Source organism: Diadema antillarum, unplaced genomic scaffold (genome assembly GCF_040938485.1).
Source record: "Diadema antillarum isolate AM-2024a unplaced genomic scaffold, OU_Dant_1.0 seq00000793_RagTag, whole genome shotgun sequence".
Taxonomy (NCBI): Eukaryota; Metazoa; Echinodermata; class Echinoidea; order Diadematoida; family Diadematidae; genus Diadema; species Diadema antillarum.
The window spans coordinates 1,325,083-1,344,163 of record NW_027271680.1 but is presented as its reverse complement, the minus strand read 5'-3'; positions in this window follow the sequence as shown (position 1 = coordinate 1,344,163).

The window sequence follows — 19,081 nt, the reverse complement described above, 5'->3', positions numbered from 1 at the left end:
TGGCAACATTATTTTGCACTACCCTGTGATTTCAATTGGAATAAGGTATTACACTGCCACTTTATCAAATTAATGATAAAAGCATAAAGCAATATGACTTTAAGTTTTGCGTAGAATATGCGCCAAGGAAAAATGACTTGTTTAATTAGGATTTTTGTCTGGTTACTTGTGTACTATGTATGTTATTGTAAACAAACTACATGACATTATTTCCTTGCCATTCAAAAGAATAACAATGTACTGAAAAATAATTCCCTATTTAATTCGGAATGTTTCTGATTTTGTAATCAACATTGGTTTAGAAAAAAAAAATATCCTTCGATATCATACAGACAACGGAGTGATGAAATAACAAAACTTTATTCTTGATTATGCTTTAAGTATTGTGTAAATGGAATCGATGTCAGAGAACGTTAATAAAGGAACCAAACATTTGTTCATTGTACATTATTAAGTAAAAGATTCTAAAGCGGAACTATGAATTTGTGTCACTTCGAAGTGCAACCAGACAAGATTCAATAAAAATGGGTTAGAAATAACACGTAGCTATGCGGTTGCTTACATTGAGTACGTTTCATTTTCTTCCCTGTCAAATGATCATATTGCTTGTATTTGTGGATGATGTAAAATTGTGACAAAAAAGAATAATGATAAAGTAGGCCCTACCTCAAATGAGGAAAAAAGAGAGAAAAAATGTATTGGCTATTATTCTATTCAAGACAATAAAAACGAAATACATACCACAATGGACATAGCATGTTTACGTGGAAAACTAGTCTACACTTATTTTTATCGTCTCTCTCCAATTCTATACAATAATTGTCTGCCCTGTATCTGAAACTTGTTTGAATTTTTAGCATTTCTTTTTTTTTTTGCTTGTTGTTATCGTATCGTTTCATATTCCATTAGTTTTTTCCCTCTTCCTTTCCTTTTTTTCTCCCATCTCTTCCATCTCTCATCTCTCCCTGTTTCTCCCTCTCTTTCTCTTTCTCTCTCTTCCCTCTCTCCCCCTCTCTTCCCCCCCCCTCTCTCTCTCTCTCTCTTTCGATGTTAAATCCGTCTTCGTGAGTTTAATGGTTCAGCTGTAAGAGGTGTAATGAGCCGCCTAATGGCGTGCTATAATTTAAGGCGAATTGGAATCGCCTATGTTCACAGTCGTTTCGTTTGTGCCATATTGAATATAGCAGCTTTGAATGAGGCTTTGGCAAAGAGACGCTGTTGCTTAAGTTGTGTTAAAAAAATCCCAAACAACCGTCTACTTATTTTTCGTTTTTATTTATCAATGAGGCTCAAGACGCCAATTTAACCAGAGACACTGTTTTATGTCGAAACTGAACCTAGGACAAACCACTTCCTTTCAGTCGAAAGGACATAATTATGATATCAGACTTTTTCTTCTTCCCATGAACAATGGTGAAGTGAGGAATCAGAAGAGGGAATTACGGAAGAATGATGTGTGGTTGACGGCGTTTTTGAGAGAGAGAGCGACCGACGAAAATTAAGGCGACAGAGGATGAGAAAAAGGGGGAGAGATGACAGGAAAATGTTAGCCACGTGGAATAAAAAAAAGTTAAAGAAAGAACGAAAGCGGTACCGACTGAAGTACTACGCATCATGTATAACGTCAAACATGTGACACTCTTTAAGTAGTACGCACCCTTCTCTGTCATGCCAGTAAACATATACAGAGAACTGATGAGTAATTGTATACAATACATAACGATTAATGTCGTCTTTTCGACCTTATGTCTTTTCTGATGCGAGATACAACTCGGCCCAGTTTGTCAGTCATCACATTACAACCATATCACAGCTCATAATCTTTACGTATATCGGATCTAATCCTTTAGGACCTTGGTCAAGACGTATGATGTCTGCCAACTCTTCTGCTTGGAAGTAAAATCATGCAGTCAATTGTCGGCTAAATGTCAGTGGGACAGAGTTATCAGATCATACTGGTGACCTAAGTGCCAGGAATGTCACCCATGTATGTCTGTATCTTTATGATATCAATCCATAGCTGGATGAGGCAGTCCTTTCGGTACTATGAGGCAGCTGTCGACACTGTTGTTTTTGACATGTTGGTCATTTTTGACATGTTAGAACTCATGGGCAACTGTTCGGACTTCTTCGATGGAGTGGCTCGACCACATTTGAAAAATCCTTTCCACAGCTCGTAGACTCGCTTGTTGAAGATGAAAGCTATCATGATATAGACGCCTTGGAGAGAGTTGAGAATGATGAAGACATACAAGAGCACACCGACACCTGCAAAGGCTGCTACAAAACCCAGAATCCAGGTGAATCCCATTAACGTCGAAATCTATGAATGTGGTCATGAAAAGATAAAGAAAAAAAATCACTCATCAGAATGAAATGTAGCTGAAATAAGGTTACTGTATTGGTCTTTTGTTTCGACCATTGTTCCTATTTGAATAAAATTTAGATTTTAAGGAGTCATTTTCCGTGACTTTGGGGGCTGCCAATTAAGTTCGTTATTCTGAAGCTTTGCTATTTCGAAGGTTGGTTAATCCAAAAACGAAACAAGGTTCGTTCTTACGAAGATTCATTTTTGCGCACCTTTTTCTTTCATTTTGGATTAACGAATTTATTTCACTTTCGGATAAACGAACCATAGGAATAACAAACATCATTCTTCAAAACAGACTGTACATCACATTACTGTTTAATTTCAAATAATCATTATTACGGCTATGTAACGCTGTCATTTTAACATCCTTATTTCGTCTGTATCTACTACATGTGTTAATCACTTCTTTGATACTAGCTAAGTTTGGTTATTCAACTATGCATTTCACAACACTGGTCTTTAAGCACCAAATTGATAGATACATTGATTTACAAACACTTATCAATTCAGACTCTCTATCAAGTCATTTTTAATTGGTATTACAATACTATACTACCTAGTTTGGCTAAATTCGATGTGGATTTAGCGCAGAGATTCAATTTTTGGTTTAAAGAAGACTTAAGCAAACAGAAAGACGGCCATGATAATGACGGCATTTACAGGGGATTGCGCGGTGAACACTAAATTAGTAAATTGGCATGATTGTTACCTTGACGTATATTCGAAGTTCAGTGAGGCAGTCGATTCTGTCTTGTTCTTTACGAACACGCCTCCCGTCCTGTCTGCTTTTCCTGAGTCCGCACACGGTGTATGCAAACAGACACATATTGAGAAGCAGAGCCACGGCCACAGGACATCCGAAAGCTATCAGGTTTACTATCCCGTTCCCTATCCAACAAGAACTGTCATCACCATAATACACGAGTTGTTCCATATCATTTCTATAAGCTAACCCAACACAGACGACAACGATGACTGCCGCCACACCAAGGGCTCCTCCGATGTAGACAATGAAGACCTTCTTGCTGTTTGTGATCAAAGCGACAGCTTCCCTATTTCCGAATGTTCTAGCGAGGTCGATCGCGAGGGCTGTGGTGATTGTGAAGACAGAGAGCCAAAGAAAGTGAGACAAGGCCGCAACGGACGCACAGACTTCTTTGGACGAGGCAGCACTTCCCCCAGAAAGAAGCAAAAGCTGGGCAAAAAATAGCGTAAAGCAGAGTGTCATGATGAGCTTACCGCAGACAGATCTCCGCCTGACCGGAAATGCATAGTAGGTAATAAAGGTTACCAGCAATGCCAGCATGGATATTGGAACGCATATGTAGCTCAGATACACCTGTATCGCAGAAAAGTGAAACAGAGTAGCATTTATGTTGATCGTTCCGTTTCGGTCCAGAAATTCGCATACACTTAGAGTTCCCGCTTGTCCGGGGAAATACATCCCCTCTTCAATGAGGTCACCCGTGGGAAGGTACCGCAGTTGTCCTGTATTTTCGACAGCTTCAAATAACGTTTCGTTGAAAATAGAGAGACGGCAGGATGGCTGCGAGTTTGTCAAATGGCACACTGTGACAGTTGAAGATGAGATGGGAGTGTCGATATCAAATCTTATCACCAGAGTTGCTCCATTTTTAAGATAAAAGGAATCAGTGCTATTAACATATATATACTTCCTTTCAAGAATGGTAAAGAAGTAAAATTCCTTGGATACAACAATGTCGTTATCGGCCGCAAGGCATGATCCGTCGATCGAGTTGAGGCAGCCTTCGATGAACTCCATCGTTTCGATTCCACATTCTACCATGAGGTTATTCCGTTGAGTTGCATCCGCAAAGACCCGTTCCAGGCTCTCCAGAAGCAAGGATTCCGGAATCGACAAATTTGATGGGATAAAGAGGAAGGTTGTGTTGAATGAGGTAATATCATTGGTACCGATAGGGTTTAGATTTACCGACAAATTTTTGAACACCATTTCTTCTAAACAGTTTATAGTGAGTGCCTGTGATGTGCTGTCGTCACTTGACAAAGTTACGTTGTTCGAGAGAGTAACGCGCACGCCAATTTCTGCCACACCTGCAGCCCCACATGAGGAATTGAAGGGTATTGCTTCTACGCTGCGAACACACCTGCCATCATGCAGGATAAATCCATCAGCACAGTGAAGTAAGATGCATTGCTCCTCGAAGGGATCATACACCTCGCCTTCTGCACAAGTTACGCTTGTTTGCTGGACATTTTCAGAGGACACAACAGATCTGACCCCACCGGAGGAACCGAAATCAAATAACAGGGATATTGGTTGTAATCCCATGATATCAGGACCTACAGTGATCGGCGGCAAACAGCTGCCGAATTCCTGTGAAAACATGGATTCATGTTCACCACTCAAATCTGGTGACACACATTGAGCAATAGAGCAGTAATAGCAGAATGTATTCCGCCAGAAGTCGTCAGTCCAGGGTTCCACGAATGCTGCCTTGAATGACTCGCAAGGCACGGAAAGCTCGGGGCAAGTTTCGGGGGCGCATCTAAAATTATCCGCCTGAGTGCACTGACGCACCGCCAGTGTTCTCCTAACTATGGACACACTATTGCAGCTAGCAATCATCTCTTGATATGTAATGTTCCCAGAAAGGTAGGCACTCCTTACTTCATCGGTGCAGAGGAGCTCAAGCTCCCATGGTTCCATTGATCCCGGATCCCCTCCGTTACAAATAGCGCAGTACAGGTTTCTGTACGTCACGTAGTTTGCAGCAGAAAGCGGAAAGGATGCGGCGTTCAAATCGGAATTGGTTGGGTCTTCGCACTTTTCCCGAATGTTGGCGTCTGCCCACGTGGCGGGACAGACAGATACGTAGAAATATTCCCCCCAAACAAAGGGCAACGTCATACACTGAAACTGTGATCGTTCCAAATGAGCCACCGCCTGACGGAACTGAGCTGCTTCCGTTGCTTCATTGTTGGCGCGATCAATGCAGCAGTCTTGAAAGAAATGGCACGCGTAGTCACACATGCACTGATATCTGTCTGCAGAAGTTTCGACGCAACTTTCATCTCCACAAAAGTGTTCTTCACATGCGTCTATGCTGAAGTTTCCATGCTGCAGTTTTCTATCTGTGGTACGACATAAAAAAAGAAAAAAAAGGAAGGGTAAGAAAATTGTGTGAAAAACGGTTTGCATTCTCTGATATGGTATATTTTATATGTATAAAGATACACGGAATTATTTACAATAAAACGTAATAATGAATGTATGTTTCACAGTCTGATGGACAATGAAATTTGGTATTCCAATCATTAGATATGGTTCCCAATTCCAAGGAACGACTGCTGTATTAAACAATTCTCCTCCAGCACGTGATGGCTTTATAAAAAATATAGAATATTGAACACAAAGGAATATGTTCTATTCTTCTTATTAAAAGAAAAGATGAACTGATTATATGCAACGCAGTCCACTCATAGGCCAAATTTGGTATATCGGATTGAGACATAAATGTCGTTCAATTGTCAAAGAAATGGTAAGAATCGGCAGCATGAAACGGAACGCAAAGGTCTCCAACCCTCCAAGTGGGCCCGAAAAGAGGAGTAGTCCTTCCAACCAAATTCTTTCGTTTCCTTGAGCTCAAAGAAGATTAAACATGAAGGGATTTATTTCATAACAGGAAACGGTTATGCAACATGATCCTTCTCACAGGGCGGAATTCATAATGTCTGTCATTTGATGCCATAATAACGCTTTTAAGTGTGAGCCTAATTCATTTCCAAGTATTTCCCATAATCAGTGCTATGGTAATTGCTGCTGAACAACGTCAGACCTCTGCAGTAAACATAACGGATGTGACGCATTACTGCACGCAATGTATACAAAACGATGACAAATCTCTAATATTTGTTTTGTTAAGCGACAGTCACATAATATGTCGAATAACTCCGGATCTGATCCGGGGTGATACGGGATGATCCGGGAAGAGATCAGCGTAGACGTCTTCGTCTTGGACATTCGTACGTGTCCATGGATGTCCGGAAGGCCAGCACGGCAGTTTTTAGAGAAAAAAAAAATATCCTGGTCCGTCTGGTTGCCGTGTAGTTGCCATGAAGGTCCATGGTGTGGCTGCCTGAGATTATCGTGTAGGCGTCGTGAGAATTCTTGGCGGTAAAAGGACCGTCACGAATCATCAAGGTAGCTACACGGACCAACACGGCAACCACATGGCAACTACACGGACCATCACGTTCAAAGAAGGTATTGCAGGGATGAACACTGATCTACACGCTCCCTACGTGACGAGAACGAGAAGATTGACGATAATCCAAAATCGGTGTCCTTTTTATGGCAGAGATTCATCTGCCGGCGTGGTACGTGTAGCTGCCGCGTTGGCACGTGTAGCTGCCGTGATGGTCCGTGTAAACGCCCTGATGGTCCGTGTAGACGCCGTCCTTCTCTGGACCGTATAGTTGTCGGGTGGGTTCGGCATATTCAAAGGAGGATCGTGTAAGCGCCGTGTAGATTTGGTGTAGACGCCGTGCTGATCCGGCCTCATCCGTGTAGCTGCTGTATTGATACCATGCATACAGCCATCAACGCTCATCGACGCTCTATTCGGGGCAAAACTATCCCAGAACTCCCCGGATAATCGCCGACAGGATGCGGGGATTGCCGTGTAGGTCCTCGAAGATCCATGTTTTATTATGTGACTTGGGCTTGACAATTGGTGTAAGTTCCGAATAGTAGAGGCTACTATGTAATCGAGTGAGATTTTGGTGCCATAATTGATTTTTTTCGCTAACTTTGTCAATTTGGGGGTGCTGAATCCAAAAAAACTTTGGTTCCATTTTTTCTGACCACGTCTTCAGCCGCCATTTTGAATTTCAAAATGGCCGCCCTTGCAGACTGTATTTTGACCCATATTTCATAGAGTGAGCATTGTAGAAGCTTAAAATTTGGTGCAAAATGCATGGGTGTGATGTCAGACACTGATAAATCTCTGTCTGATATTGTGGATTGTTTTGATACAATTTGTAGGCTGCCATATTGAATTTCAAAATGGCTGCCATAGCAAGCTGTATTTTTACCCATATCTCATAAAGTGAGCATTGTACAAACCTCAAACTTGGTGCAAAATACATCGTTATAATGTCAAATACTCTGATATATCATTTTCTGATATGCAAGTATTGTGGATTGCTTTGTAGAGTTTGTAGGCCGCCATAGCATTTTTACCCATATCTCAGTTTGCAATTATTGTAGAAGCATCACATTTTTAAGAATGCACATGCTTGTGGTGTCCAATGGTCCAGCACAGCTGTTTCCTAATTGTGGATCATTAGATAGACCACCATGTTGAAATTCAAGATGGCCGCCACAAAAACATAATTATAATACTGTGGTAAGCGCCTTAGATGAATGTGCCAAAATTGTCCTAGTTAGACTGAATTTATTTCCAGTTCACGCAGAATGACAGCCATCTCTCTATTCAAAATGGCCGCCATAAATTCAAAATTTAAGGATGAGGTTCTAATTACGTCATCAAGAGATGCTGAGGGGCAAGAACTGCGTAAGGGGGGAGGGGGCATACCACTGTCCGATAGTGTGGGCAAGCGTGTAAGCTATACATCCCATATAGCCAGGCGGGTATGCGGTTTGCAAACTGCGCGCTAAAACGGTTCGTTTTTGCCTCTCAGGCAACACGCTATTTTGCGTTGTGGAACCTCGTTAATGATTATATTTAATCCCAATCATTGAATATTTGTATAAAAGCAAGCATTGATGCAATTGAAGGTGATCTTAAAAAACTTGATGCTGCCTCAAGAGAATGAAGACAAACGAGGAAAAGTCTCGCAATGGCAAGAAATGCTATGGTCACCCTACCAGGCATCCCATTCACAAGCTTGTTTGTTGGCCAAAACTGAAACACTTAAGGTTTGATAGATATAATTATTTCTGGAATAACACAGAATGAAGAAGGAATAAGTAGGCTTTTCCTGATTGCCCTTGAGTGGGTCATCTTCAATTATCAAGACTTTCAAGATGCTTATTGCTGTACAGCCAATTATTCTAAAACTACAAAGGAGTAATGATAGCTCAGCTCTGTGGCGCTTGCATCCATCAGAATTCCTCCACAACTTAGAAGATCATCACACAAGGGTAATGTAAGAAATTGACACTGCCTTGAAGCTAATAAATGTGGTGGTTGCCACTGGTTGGTAGTCAGATGTCAGAAACATTCAAGGGGGATACTCTAGAAAGAGATGAAAAGGGCAGTTTTAATGTTTTGTACTAAGAATTTGTATCTGCGAGAATTAGAATATATTAATCTCCGGAATATTGTGAGAAAGGCCAGACATTCAGCTCGTGCGAAAAAAAAAATACACCATGTTAGATTGGATCCAAAGTCATTAAGCTTAAGGGATCGCAAATTCTTCATAACATTTCTACTGGTTCTACAGCCTGATAAATGTAGACCTGTCATTATCCGGTCATTGCTGAACGATACAATTATTGAAAGGTATAAGTTCTCAGCAATTCCACAATCACTCTTCATCTCATTGTTTTATGGCCTTCTCCTCATTCTCCCTATTAAAGGTTCATTTTTCCTACCCATGACTCATGAATGCCTTGGAAACTCACAAAACTGAGCCAGATAATAAGCCTGAAAGTTGAAATACTGAGCAGTCAATTCCATCTGACACAGAGACCATGGAAAGAAAAAAAAGAGTTCATCAAAGATGCCATGGGAGTTACTGTCACCCGTCACTCACAAGAGATAGCCTCATTCCATTGTATGTATTAGAGCAACGAGAAAATCAGAGATATTGATGATTATTACGTAGACTCTAACATTTCAATTATCCTGATGGATCTTGTAGGCTTGCTTCACTTACTGCATTGCATGTTGTCTGCTCCATCACCGGAAAAGGAAATGATAAAGGTACAATTGACAATTTTGAGAGATTATGCTCTGCAGTTTGTTGCGAATAAAACAGGAACAACTAAAGGTCTGCTTTTTAATGCCTTTCATGGTGCTGACTGAAGTTGAAAATTTGAGGATGTCTCCAAGAGCAGATGGACCAAGAAGTATCTAAACCTTGAATCATGCAGAATGTGGTATGACGCAGTCCGTGCCTTCCAGAAGTTTGGCGTGGATGACTTCAATCAGGACAATTTCCCGCTTTACCCTCGTAGAGACTTGACGATATAACCAGAGAACGAACCTCGTAAACTCTCACAACCTAATTTGTGCCTCTAATACATATAAATACGATATATTAGATTGTAGATATTTCGAAAGGGTATGCATAAATTGTTCAATTACTATAAAATGCTTCGAACTTCCTATATCAACGGTAGCCACAGAATTCATTATCTTGCTCAAAAGCAGGAAATGCAAAAGTCATTATTTCTGGAAGAATTTAGAACTAATTCTCCCCTGTGTACAGCTTTAGAGTGCTGTTTCTAAACATGTGCGGGAATGAGCCTAGAAAACATTTAATTATCTAAGTGACTATCCCATGAATTGTTAGAGAATATAGGGCTAATATTGTAAGTTCTTACAACCAAATCGTCTAAATGGGGCATTATTTAGTCAGTCAGACACAGTTATTGAGAGGTGTTTTTTTGAAAGTCATTTGTTTTTAACATCAAAATCACATGATTTCCCATTCACAAATTTTACCCAAATGCTATGCTTTTAAAGGAATGTTTCACATGGCGGCATTTTTGCATTTCAACACAACAGTGTACCTACAGGACAGGAAACACTTGAAGTGATTGACTTATACATGAGTGTTTCACCATGCTTGGGTTTGCAGTTTAAAGATCTTACAGCACCAAATATGGTCGAAATACATCTTGAATTTCAAGAGTGGCGAACAATACAAATAATCCATTATTACAGAATGTATAGGCCCTATGTGTGTGTGTGTTTAAAGAATGTACACCGTAAGCCACCATTAACATTGATATGTCTAAAAGTTAGCTGAAAAGCAGCCATTTTGAATTCTAAGAAGGCAGCCTTGAAAGTTAGGCATATCTGCAATTTTAGGGAGGGGAAAAGTGCATCTGAATGTTCAACATTATGAGCCCGGTTTATGCCCGAAATGTGAACTGTCTGTATTGCGTACAACATGAGATATGGGTCAAAATATACATTCTGGTATGGCGGCCATTTTGAATTTCAAGATGGCCAACTTTAATATCAAAATGAACCATCGTTCACTCAGAAAAAGGTTTTCAGAATGTCTGACAACATACGTATGTTCTCTGCCCTAAATTAGAACCTTACACAATGCATACGATATGGAATACCGGTCCAATTACATTTGTTATGGTAGCCATTTTGAATTTCAAGATAGCCGCTAAGGAAAATGATCCATCATTAAATAAATAAATGTACATATTAGCATTGATGACTGACATCATAAGCATGCTTTTTGCCCCAAATTTATACTCTACATAGTGCTTACAACCTGAGATATGGGTAAAGATATATTTAGCTATGGCGGCCATTTTGAATTTCAAGATGGCTGCCTAAAAATGTATCAAAGCTAGCTACAATATTAGAAAATGGTGTATCAGAATGTCTGACATCACAAACATGCTTTTTTGCATCAAATCTGAACCTGATATGATGCTCACATTATGCAAATTGGGTCAAAATACAGTTTGCTATGGCGGTCATTTTGAAATTCAAAATGGCGACTGAAGACGTGGTCGGAAAAAATGGAACCAAAGTTTTTTGGATTCAGCACCCCCAAATTGACCAAGTTAGCTAAAAAAATCAATTTTGGCACGAAAATCTCACGGGACCCAATATTTCGACATAGTAGACTGTACTAGAACGTACCTTACAGATCTTATTCTCACTTGGGTATCTTACACTTCTACAAATGTTACTTTCATATAACAAGCAAGTTCTTTTTTCTTCATGGCATCATCAAGCTTAAATGTACTTTACAATCAGTAGATATTAAGAGTTTTTTTTTTTTTTTTTTAAGAGATAAGTTAATGTAACTGAAGCACTTTTTATGAAGTAGATTATTTGAGAGTAATGAAAATAAATGAGGGTTCTCTTTCCTGGAGATGATGAATAAGACCAACCAATGAATCAAACTTATATGTTTAAAAAATTAATGCGATTACAAATCAGGAATCCGAAGTAGGGTTTATAAAACATGGAACTCTTTTACCTGAAGCGGCTATCAGCGCAGATGACACTACACGTGCGCAGATAATGCAGAGCAGCGCTATAGTGATTCGCTCCATGTTGCAGTTTGTAAACAAGGGGGTTGCGGTCTGTCGTTGGCCCACTTCCTGTAAGGAAAGCAAGAAGGACAGGAAAAAAAAAGGAAACAAGAAAACAACAGATGGATAAGAAAAGCATAGGAAGGAGAGACAGAACGGCACATCAGTTAATCGATCAATCAGAATGGGAGAAAGACACGTGGAAAAAAATAGAATAATGGATAAATGGATCCGCACAGAGAGTGAGGGGGGAGAGTTATTTTCATTTTCAGTTACGCACATGTCATTCGTGTTATTATCGGATAATAATCCCCATTAGCTGGATTAGGGATCCATTTTACTTTGGCTAGCTGTTTATACGGTTATGCCCCCCCCCCCCCCCCCGTCCCTTTGAACATAAAATGCTCATATGAACGAAGGAGTGTAAATTTACTGTGTTGGATTACTGTAATGTGATATTGACAGTTTAAATGAAACCTTAAAAATGGCTTGCTCAATTAATTTTCTAAGGTAGATTTCACTTTGTATGGCTAGATGCAGTATAGTCTGATTTCTATCATCGATATTTCTGTATAAACCCCTGCATTTATTTTCTCTCTTCAGGGCCTTTTTACCAAAACAAAAATAATTAAACCTATCTATAAAAAGCAATTGCGTATGGTTTCCCTTTTTCTTGTCAAGAAGGTTGAAAATGGAATCATGCGAAAAAGGTGACCAAACAATTATACCCCAATCCGCAATAAGATCAATGCTAGACTACGTTAGTATAGTGGCAATAAATAAACCAAGCACATGTCAATGCATAACTGTAAGAGGCTTATAGATACTACGTAGTGCCGATTACTCACCTGCACCTACACGAGTTTTTCCCTTGAAATGACATAATGTACAGGTAAATGGTATATACAAACAAAGCGTGCAACGAAGGCAATATAGAAAGGGTACTCAAGCAGGGCACAGCCTCTGTGTGCGGTATCATATCGGAAACGTTTTGTCCGGCTGCCTTTGAAAAACAAAAAAGAGCTAGAAAACAACAACAACAACACTATCTTTCTTCTAGTCCCCAAAGCTGCCATAGAGGACTATCTCCGAAAATGACCGTTGTCAAAAAAAAACACTAAACAAAACAAAACAAATGTGCACCTTATGACATAACACAACAGTTTGTCTGTGAAGGCAGGTATCGAGGCATTTCGAAGCGTATTCACTCAACTCAAGTTAAATATGCTGTGTATGATATGAAAAATGAAATAAGTTTTAACTAGAATAATTCCTCTCCATGTTTTCTTTGTTTAAGGGACATTTATTGTAAGTTAAGGGACCTCTCTTCGTGGGGCTGAAGAGAAGAGATTTAATGAAGGCCCTATCAACATTCAAAAAAGAAATAAAGGATTATCTCTTAACATCGAGCTGCGTTTTATTCTTTTGCTTTTAAAGCCAGGTAATTTCAATATCAACTTCATGACGTTGCATATTTTCTGATTGTTTTAATCGAATTAGTACGTTGGTGTTTCTTTTGCTTACAATCAAAAGCAGGGTCAGATATCATTTGTTATATGACATGTTCAAAACATTTTTGTGTTCAGTTTGTGCCACGTATTTTACGTGAATTGTGAAAATGAGCAAAATAAAATGTATACAGCGTAATGGAAATAGAAAAAAATGGGGGCATATGAAGATTAGAATAGTCTCTTTGTGCATTGAGCAAACTTTCTAGGTGCTTCATTCGAAAACGTAGAAATGTCAAAAACACAAATATCATGTCAAAATACTCATTGACCCCTCCGGGTGGTGCATTAAGTGCCTATCAGCACAGAAAACAGCATTTCGCAGCATTGCAGACATTGTCCAAGGGGTCCTGGCACAAAAAGGATTAACGGAAACTTCGAAGGTGTCTCTGTGAAAGTCAATGCTATTTCTTCTGATACTTTCTTTTATTTCTCTTCAACCTTAAGAGTTTACCATACGGGATTTTCCCTCAATATATGAATGTAGATATGAATAAAACACAAACACACACACACAAACACAAAGCAAACATAGGTGTATTTTCACAGTGTGTTTGTGTGTAAGGTGGAAAACTACTGAATTCGTTTGTGTCAATGAAAAAGGTACATAATTTACGGAAATCTAGACGTGTAAATCATTTTCCCGTGTCCATGAAAAATTATGAAGTATTCCATCTCAGAGTTCCTACACACACTCAGTCCGGGTTGCCCTCTTAGCTTCCTGGTATGCGACAACAGTCACGTCTAGCAATTAACCGTCCAAAGCGTAATCCTAATTTCATACGGAGTTGCTGGCAGTTTCGACAAATGACCTTGAGACATTATGTTGGTATTTCTGTGACTTTCCTCATTGGCAAATACATTCTTTGTAACTGTCAATGGTGCTACACATAATACGCATATCTAGGTCAATAGGAAGAGCAGACGCCATCTTCCTGAAATGATGATAATACGTCATAGTTCATTTTCTTGAGATCTCAAGCAATCTAAGAAGAGTGAATCACCGTTGTATTGAAAAGAATGCACAAATTTACCATGCGTTGATTCCCTATAGTGCTTATCGCTCGGGCAGTAACCTCGGCGGCACAATCCGAGAGAAGAAGCGCTATAGAAACACGAAGACAATTGGTATGCGGCGATATGCAGTCTCTTTGGGCATAGAGAGCAAGCTGCAGTGTCGGCGCTTCACTCGAAAAAAAAAAAAACAAAACAAAACTGAAAAACTCGAAAACGTAGAAATATCTTGAAAAAAACCCCGAATAATTTCAAAATACTCATTACCCCTTTGCCTTTTTTAAAGGTGCCAGTCGGCATCAGAAAACGGCCCATAGCATCCAAGACAATTATTTCCTGGCACAGAAAGGGTTAATTCAAATTGTGAAGCCAATACTATTTCTACGGACATTCTCTTCCTCAGTCCTATGATTTAACCATACATGGACATGAGCTCCCACGAAGACATACGCACCAGCACAGCACCACATATGAATATGAATATATATATATATATATATATATATATATATATATACATATATATACGTAAAGGCCTATTATGTATCATAAAAAGGGATACTTTATGCTTGCTTCTTTATATCGTTAAATAGATCTACATTAAACCATCAATAGATATTACAGACAATCCCTCTGTCATTACATTTATCTTTTATAGATCATTAAAAGTCATTGTTGAGAAGAAAGCATTATACAATAGTCGTAAACAAATTATGTGCAAGGGGATCTCTCAGAAGCACCTGATAGTATCATCTCACCTCTGGACATGATCCTGAAATCTGTACGCAGACTTGAGCTTTCACTCATGAAGTTAAACTGGTGGTGTCCGCAGTCCCTTGAATATCGATGGGTACCGCTCGCCAGCAGGATCGGGTGCAACCAAACTGACTAATTGTCTCGCCCTTTACTACGGCCGATTTATCCATTCCATGGCCGCTCGACAAAACTGCGACTTCAACATCAGTGTGCGACTGTAGGAGACATTCCGCACCAATCTGTCTACGTCGCACGCAGGGAAGTTAAACAGATAGCAAGGTATCGACTCGGATATTACGTGTTTACGTCCACCAACGTGGTCAGAACACATTTCTCAGTATTCTCGTCGAAATTCCAAAGGGCTACTTCATGTGCTATATACCCCATTAAACTCCGGAACGGTAGTGATTTATTCACAAGCCCGTTAATACGCCGCTGCCTGTACCACATCCATGGTGCTGTACTACACTATTGTCTGGCTAGTTTCCTACCACGAAAAGTTAGAAACGGTCAACGGGACCGTGTGACTGCGGTGGGTGCAGGACAAAGCCAGCAATCTAATCTACCGGTCATCATCGGCGTGTGAAAGTGGGCTGGAACAACCTCTGATCACTGAATCGTGAAGTCGGAGAAGGGACGGGTAGTTTCTGGCGAATAATCGCGAAACAACTCCATTGATATTGCCACAGGAAACTTGTTCTTGTTCTCTTCATATCCAGATCAGAAACAAAAGCGTCAGCCAGCTCTAAACAGCCGCTGCTCCAGCGAATCGGACACACTTTTTTCATTGAAACTCACCATTACTTGAAATATTGAATTAACTGGATGTATAAGATCCGCTGGTGATCCGCCGGTGATCCAATTCGATCAATGCTTGAAGAATACTACAGGAGTAGCTAAAGCTACCTCACCTGAGGAACTTTCGATAGAGTTTGGGGAAATACCGCTGGATCTATATCGATATACCAAGACAATATCTCACTGATTACTTTAAATTTCATATTGAAGCGCAAAATACACAGAGTAAATCCTTTGAAAACACTTCTGTTACCTTGCTGGAACATGTCAATGGAAAGCTAGCTGGCACAGTACCAAATGCTTTGAGATTTACCACCTTAGACGAAAGCATTGAAAAGATTAACAGTTGTATATAGAGGCATTCCCTATTGGCATGTGGTTACACGTTACCTACCATAGCAAGAACAGGATAGCCAATAAGACAGACCTTAAAGAAAATTAATCGAGGGAAATGACGTGAGATTATATCAATGATGAAAGGATACATTTTCTGATGATTAACTTTTCAAAGATGGTTCCTCCCAAGAAGAGAACGACATATCTTCGTCTGTCTTTTGTTTGCCAGAGTGTAAATATGGCAAAACTATCCATATCCTTCCTGTGCCCGTGTACAGATCGGAACTTATAGGCCTTTTAATGGCCTTGGAACGGTAAGAAATAATTCACTTGCAAACATTTATGTTCATTTTGACTGAATCCTTCTCTACGTTACAGGCAATAGACTGTTGTGATTTTACTCTTCTCATCTTCACTTTTTTTTTGGGGGGGGGGGGAATTACACACTTGTACAGAAAAAGAACATTTACTTTGGCGAGTGGGTTCCCTCAGATTGTGGAATTTCAGGTAACGAGAGAGCCGATACTCTAACAAAATCAGGACTCACACATCAACAAGTTGATTTGCTAGTTTCTTCGGCGCCAGAGCTACGCATTTGGACATGCTAAATTTTTACAACTGGATCTTGTGTACGAGCTGGGAAAATTCGCAGCATGGAAGGCATCTCTGTACTATTTAGCCTACACCGTATAAGAAATTTAAATCTTACTGTAAAAGTGGAAAAGATAAATGTGTGTTACATCGATTTGGATTTGGAAAGTGTAGGCTTAATCATGACTTGTGTAAAGTAGGAAAACATGATAATGGACAATGTGATATTTGCGGAGAACAAAAAACTGTCTCTGTTTTGTTGTTTTGCAAAAAAAAAAAGTACCCCAAAGAACGAATTCTTTTATGCAAACTTAAAGATATCATCTTACGATCTCACATTACAATATCTGCTTCAAAATGATAAGCTTCGCCAAGAATGTATCTTATCCTACATGAAATTCACTGACATATATGACAATACAATTTATGAAACATTATAGGTTTTCCCGGCCAATTTCGCACTTTTGTAGGTCGAATTCGTTATTGCTGCATTCAATTTAGCAAAATTTAGGGTAGATGACATTTTTGGTATTTCAATTTTATGATCTCTTCATTCAAATTCACTTTGGAGCGTCCAAATTACCTTTAACTCCAATCTAATTAACACTTTTCCAATTGAAATTCGTAAAACAAGCACCATTTCGCTATTCATTAATTCAATTTAGAATGATATAGTCACGTATTCACGTTTATGCTGCGCTCGTTCATACGAATTCTTTTTTGGGCAGCTAAAATTATCTTTTGCACTCAGTTTAGCACACATATTTATGTCTTGGTTATTTCTTTACTTTCTTTCATCATAGCTATTGTTTTGTAAGCATCGATCATTACATTTCCTATTTTCGTATTCATTTAAGAGATTTTGGCAACAGATTTTTTTTTTCCAATGTGATTATTGGGTCTCCGAAGATAGTGCATGTGGCCACAACTTATCTGGCCGTTGAGCGCTTTATTCTGAGTGTGTCGACCAGTTCAACGAAGTCAAGGTCACGATCTTCAAATGTTTCTATAATCATTTCTCTGTCTTCTTGGAATATACGTCTGTATATGATGTGCTTTCATGACTGTATCAAGAATATGAAGTTAATCTGTAGTATACTGGTACATGTAGGTCGATGATTACATGTATAAGAGAAAAGGGGCGCTAAAAAGAAAAAAAAAACTCGATATATACGGGGTCAAAAATATGATACTCTTACTGCTTAACAGTGTGTGGATGAAAAAAAAAAATTAAAGTCACACAGAAATACATGTTTAAATGTTCACCTTTTCAAAACAGAAATAAAATTACGTAAATTTGAATAAAAATGTTTGGAATTTGAACTGCCCATTCTCGAAATTGCGAAACTCATTTTTTTTCCGATAGTAATGGCGAATTTGAATGAACGTAAAGTACCGGCCAATTTGAATGCCCATTTTACGAATTCAAAAGCCACATGTGCAAATTCCATTGATCGAAATGCTAAAGTGAATGTACAAGTTGCAATTTTGAATGACACACTGTGCGATAACGAGGGTTCTTGCTAATTTGAATGAACCTTCCATCATTTGGACTGACAAAAGAGCGAAATTGGTCGGGAAAACCTATATTATACTCACTAGAATAACTGTGACAATTTTCTTACTATGGATTCTTCTCCTCTTCCCCCTCTTCCCTATGTTCTTTGTTTATATCTAGCTTGATTCTGTCATTAAATCAGAGTATTTACATATTTCAGTTGATCCACTGTACTGCATGGCACTTACCCGCTATTGGGCTTATCTGTTTGTACAAAGTATCTAAAATTGGATGAATATAGTTTTTTTTTTTTTTGTTCTTGTATGTTACACGTATTGGAAAAATAGCTACGCAGATAACGTCTTGGGTAGAGCGCCCTCATTGGCAAATAAGTGGTCTAGGTCATTGCGAGGCCGCTGAGAAAACTGCTCAACATACCGAGCCGGGCTGACCAGATTTTGCTATACACGGGAGTGCACTGCATTTAATGTACGAAGTTCTTTTTTGCCTCAACCGTAGGCCTGAAGGCATGCAAACTACACGCAAAACTATCCTTTTGATTATAATTTTAATTGTCTAGGAGTGGGATATTTCTGTTTCGCTTTTGTTGTGAAAATAAATGTTTGAGTGTGAATCTTTACAATGATTCATGAACGCTGAAGGAATTCCTCCTCCCACACGAGGGTGATTTTGTATTTTCAGACCTGAGGTTCAGGTTTCGGGTGTAAACTGTTGGTGAAACAATAATACAACTTCTTCTTTTTTTTAAGCAGAAGAGCAATCAAAATAAAAAGTTCACTTTTAGCAGTCCAAGCAAATACCCTGTGAAGGATAACGCCGAAATACCCTATAGAGGATAAAAGGGGAGGACCGAGCGAGCTCGCCGAACTTGGCTCAGTGCCAAGCGAATCGCCTTCACGTGTAAAGTCTATGGGAACCGGCAAAACCGCTTCGACATGCGT